We start from the raw sequence: 5,530 nt of genomic DNA, 5'->3' as shown, positions 1-5,530 counted from the left end.
CTAGGGAGTAAAGCATCCTATCCTATTTGCTCGCTTTTGGAGACTCTCTCATTATTTTTAAGAGAAGTCTATCTGTCCTGAGCACTGGAGCAGCTGACCCAATGGCATAGTTACCTCCTGGTGAGTCATCCATGTCCTGGGTTGAATCTCCCCATACCAGTAGGAAGACTTATTTTATATAGTTCCATTAAAGAATTCATGGTGATGATGTCTTAAGCACCACTAAAAGCTCATACCAGTAAGACAAATGTTTATTTCACAGTTTGAATAATCTCCCTTCTTTTTTAAGAAATCCATGTATGACTAAGCATGTTTCATGACCAGCTTTTTAGAATGTCTTTATATGATTACACCTCACTTAAAAAATGCTTTCATAGTTTTACCTCAGATGTTCACAAATGCAATGAGACTAGAGACATGGGCCTAGCTCAGAGTTCCCTGCAGTCATAACATACTCAATTTGCTCTCATGTATTTTCCCTAGCCTGAGTCTGCTTTTTTTTTTTCTTCCTGTTCCAGCAAACTTGTCTTAGAAAGATGAAATTTTTCAGGGTTTGCAGCTCATTTTTGAGGTTTTGTCCCATGGCTGACCTGAACAGTCTGGCAATCCTAGCAGTGAGCAAAAGCAGTATCACAGGCAGGGTCTCTGAAGCAAGCACACAAAAAACATGAGCTAAATATGAATGACTTACAAAAGGATCGTGTATGACCTACAGATCAGTCATTGCTCACTACACTATTCAGCTAATTTAGAACGAGCAGGCAACTAGAAGGATAATTGCAAGGCTGAACTGCCTTTGGATGAGGCTCCTTTTGTTCCTTGAGTATCTTCAGACAAGCTTCTTTCCATCTGCTTCTGGTTTCTTATCTAGCTGATGGGATTAGGGATTATTACTGGCTTTTGAAGCCACCTGGAAATCTACTGATGAATAATGATAATAGGATGCTACTATTTTGATGGTTTTCCTCAAATAACTCCTAAAACACTTTGCCTCAAAATGTACATGAGTTGCTACTGGTGACCCGGTTCTTACTCTTACACAGTACACTCAACTGCAGTGCAGTGCAAAGGACAAGGCCATAGGTAGCACCGTAAGCATCTCTCAAGATCCTTTATTGCTGTGACCTCAGATTTCCAGTTCTTCTTACAGAAACCCCAAATTTATTGGCATCACTTACTGGGCTGTTTTTAGTGGAGTAAAAGTCCTTGGGCAAGAACCTGTAGTCTGCCTGAGGATAATAACAATATGTATCTGGTCAGCTCCATGGGGTTTATTGGCTAGCCAGGAACAGCAGTGTTTATGCAGTCCCAGTCCTCTTTTATGGCAAGCCTGAGTTTGAAGCTTACAGGGCAGCTCTGGGCCGTCCCAGAAAGGCCTCGAGAGCCACATAAGCAATGACTGAAGGCCATCCCAAGGAGCCATGAAGTGAGATAATCCAATTTGTACCTCTCTCCCAGGTTGAGTCAATGGAAAGAGCTCAGCAGTGCTGAAGAAATCTTTTATTTGGGGCCTAAAAACCAGCCACAGGCAGCCAACACAGCATTTGGTACCATGACCTACCACGGTACCGGAAGATCACATATGTGACCAAGACCATCTGAACAGAGCTATAAGCTTTTGTTAAACATATAATAAAGCATTTCTGCACTGCATCTATGTGAAGACATTTCCCTCAGACTTTTCAGTCTGACTTGAAGCTCAGACAAGTTTACAGAAGCAATGGGCAACTTCTTTTGATTGTCTCCTCCCCCTTCAAAATCTAAAGCACCACCTTAGTCATCTTTCCCTCAGGTTCTCTGACTAGCAAAGGGGAAGAAAGAAATTTCAACAGAATCTAAAAGGAAAACCAAGCGTGAAGTCAAAGTTGGTTAGTGCAGCAACCGCTTTCTCACATTTTCAGAGCTGAGTAAGGTTTACCAGGTAAAACAGAGACTTAATGAGTCAGCCTCAATCACAAGAGCTGAAAACAAATACACACTAAACCAACACAGACCAAGATATATTACCTTTCTCCAGCAAGACCAAGATAGGCACCTGAAGTAGAAACCAACCCCCCAAATTCAACTATTTGAAAAGAACGAACCTCTGGTATATCATCTCTGCACTAGTGCAGTTCCCAGTTTCATTAGTGCTGCCTTGAGTTTTTTGCTGATGGTGATCAGATATAAAGAAATACTGTAAGATTAAACACTGGTTCATTAGCCAGCAACACTCGGGAAACTGTGCAAGCATCATAGCTGCTCATATGGGCTTTGTATACAGGTGAGCATCCCCAGATAGCAAGGCCACCTGTCAGGAACAGTGTCATTTAGAGGCAGAAATATCAATAGACCATCTCTTGAGCAAATTAAACCTTTCTCTTCTCAAATTAGTATTTCATCTTGCAGAAGAAATTCAAAGATGTCAAGAGAGGCTTCCTCTCAAAATAGCAAAATGCTGCCCTACAAGCCCACACTGCAGCCCCAGGAGCAGTGTGGAAGGGAGGTGGGATGCTGCCTGAAAGGTGCCCCGATGTCTTGGGGTGCCACTTGCCTTTCTAAACCCAGACACAGGCAATCTGCACCAGCAATACTGGTCCTTGTCCTAGTCATGAAAAGTGAAAGGTAGCACTACTGGAGGCTGCATGATACTTAACCAACTCCGTGAAGAGTCAGCTGTATGACTCTCCCAAGCCATCAATATCTCAGGGCAAGACGACCACCAAACACTCAAGAAAAGTAATAGATAACTATAGAAGAATTTATTTTGAATGGACTGAAAGACCAAGTCAATTTTTGGCAGATACTTAATTGTAGGAACTTGTTCTTTATCTTCCCATGTTCACTGTGCTTTAATCATCCTCAGCTCTTCCCTTACACAGAAGAACATATATATTTTTAAAAGAAAGGCAACCAGATAAGCAAACTGTCAGGCAAGAAGAACAAGCAGTTCACGTCATATCTTTATAGTCGCTTCTACCGCACCCAACCTCTCCAAGAATGCACTTCCTGGCTACGTTTTCATTTTCTGATAAAAATAGAAAGTGAGCAATAAATGTGGGAAATATATTTTTTCCATCCCCAGAAGCAGAACACATTTTTTGTAAAATGTGGATTGCCACCTTCTACAACTCCAGCCAAATGAGTAGCCCACAAAAATCAAAAACCAGCCCTTTCCTGAGGTTTGGCTTACTTAGACAAACAAATCAAAAACATCCTGGGAACAAAGCTCCATGTGTCCTAATATCCGTACTCGGACCCAAGCCAGAGTCTCTTCTGCCTCTACTCCAACCAGAGAAATGAATGGTGTGCCTCATCCACATCAATAAAAACTATTCAGCACTTTCCCAGCACCATAAGTTTTCAGGTAAACACCTGCTAAATATTTAGTGTCGCTTGTGCTTCAGTAAAAAGGGATTGTTCCCAATAACTATATCATGTCAGATATGTCAGAACTTCCCAATATCATAGGAGAGAAAAACAAGTCAGTTCTACTCAGAGTAGGGATGCTTTCTTGTGAAATTGCCTACTGAGCTCTTGAGACAATGAAATTAGGCTCTAGGCATATTAAATTAGCTTCAAACACTTCAGTTTCCCCTTAGGAATTTTCTAACTTGGAGTGCCCCTTCCAGAAAGGTACAAGTGCCACTGAAAGCACTGCACTGCTTGCTAAATGCCTCTCACCAGCAGCACCTACTTCATGCTCAAGCCCTAACTGAACACATGCTTATGCTCTGCCACCCTTACAAGCCCAAGGTACTTTATCCCTTTGTGAGATGACTCAGTCACCACCACCCAGAAAGGAGTGCCAGGCAGTCAGATCAGGCTTGTCTAAAGGGTCAGAATATATCGTCAGTAATTCTTTTTCCTGTGTAATTACGTCTTATAAAGAAAATGGAAGTGGAAACAGTACTGTCAGGCTCCGCGTATAAAAAATAATAAAAATAAAAAGACCTAAGGCAGGGTCACTTGCAGTGAGAGGTGCAGACAACAGCATCTTTAACACCATCTAGACCCAATTAGATGTTCACATCAAAAGGTGCCATTTCATCTTTGCATACCCTAACTAGAAATTAAATTCCATTTCCAGTCTCCATCATGACTTCCCACTCATACCTGCTGAACAACACACAGTCTCCTCTCTCCATCACCTTACCTCAGCACCAAAAGCCATTTTTGAGACTTCCAGGGATGAGTTTTTGCACAGAGCAGGAGCCATAGCAAAGGATCTACAAGCACTCCCCCTGAAGCATTCAACCAGCTGCAAGATGATTTTCCTATGCTTTCTTCTCGTGAAAGGTGCAACCAGTATCAGTGGAGTCAGACTGAACCCATGAACCACAAAAAGCCTAACCGCAACGACTTGAGTAAAGGATATAATCTAGTCTACTATCAGGTCTGCAAGTGTCCATTAGCAAGTCCCCAGGGAAGAGCTGAGAGCAGTGTAAGCCTGCAGTACATTACTTCACCCTTCAGTACTGGAGAGGACTGCCTCACATGGTTAATCTCGTTAAACTCTCCACAAAAAGGTCCTTCTAAGTATGCAGCCAGGCCCTCCCTACATCAACCAATATCTTGATTCTACCATTCTTCCACTACCTCAAGGAATCACATCCTGTTGTTTGTTGTGGACTTGGTACCTTCATTAATAGCCTCCAGCTCTCATGCTGGAAGGGACTGTGAGCGGTTCATCCCGATCCAGTTTCTCTGGCCTGACACAACCCTGCAGGCCTGTCATACCTGCTATCAACCATTGCTTTTGCACCTGAAAAGCCCTAGTTTGCTCTGTTGTTCCCTGCAAGGAAACTTCTCCACACCTCTGGGCCTCTTCCAGTCCTAAAACACTTTCACTTGAGGAGACACCCTAACCACACACAGCAGTAAGGCAGGTGTGGACAACAGGTTTAAAAAAGTAGCATAGAAACACTCTTATCTTCCTTCATTTGTTTGCCTACGGGACCCTAATGCTTCATCCATTTTCTTGACTGTTGCCATCTAACCAGCTCAGTGCTCAGCAAGGCCAGTTGTGTGACAACAGCTCTTCTTCCTGAAAGGTCATGGCCAAGCTCAGAGCCCATCTTTTTATTTGTGAAGTAAGGAAAGTCTTTCCCCATGTGGGAAAGATTTGTTCATGTAGACTTCCACCTGCACTAAGGTGACTGCTTGTATCTGAGCTGTAAGAATTAAGGACTAAGGCAAGGAAGTCATGGGGAAAACATGACATTTTCAGAACTGCTATCATTCTTTGAAGTATACAGGGACAAGGGTTTAGGTAGCAACCTGCAATTTGGACAATCTGATGACTATTAACTCTATCTGGGGCACATTTACTAAATACACAGGCAGTACAAGTGCATGGTGTGTGATCTAAAACACCCAAGCACCAACTTCAAAACCCACAACTCACAAGAGAAAGCATAAACAACAGGATTCATCCTTAACAAATGAACCTTGACCAGTGTCACAGTATTACCATGCTAAATCAGTTTTATCTCAAGCTTGATTCTGGCATCATTATTTGTATCATAGACAGTAACCACCAAAATTTAGT

Source organism: Athene noctua, chromosome 1 (assembly GCF_965140245.1).
Source record: "Athene noctua chromosome 1, bAthNoc1.hap1.1, whole genome shotgun sequence".
NCBI lineage: Eukaryota > Metazoa > Chordata > Aves > Strigiformes > Strigidae > Athene > Athene noctua.
The sequence above is the reverse complement of the archived record's forward strand: the minus strand, read 5'-3'. Positions refer to the sequence as shown.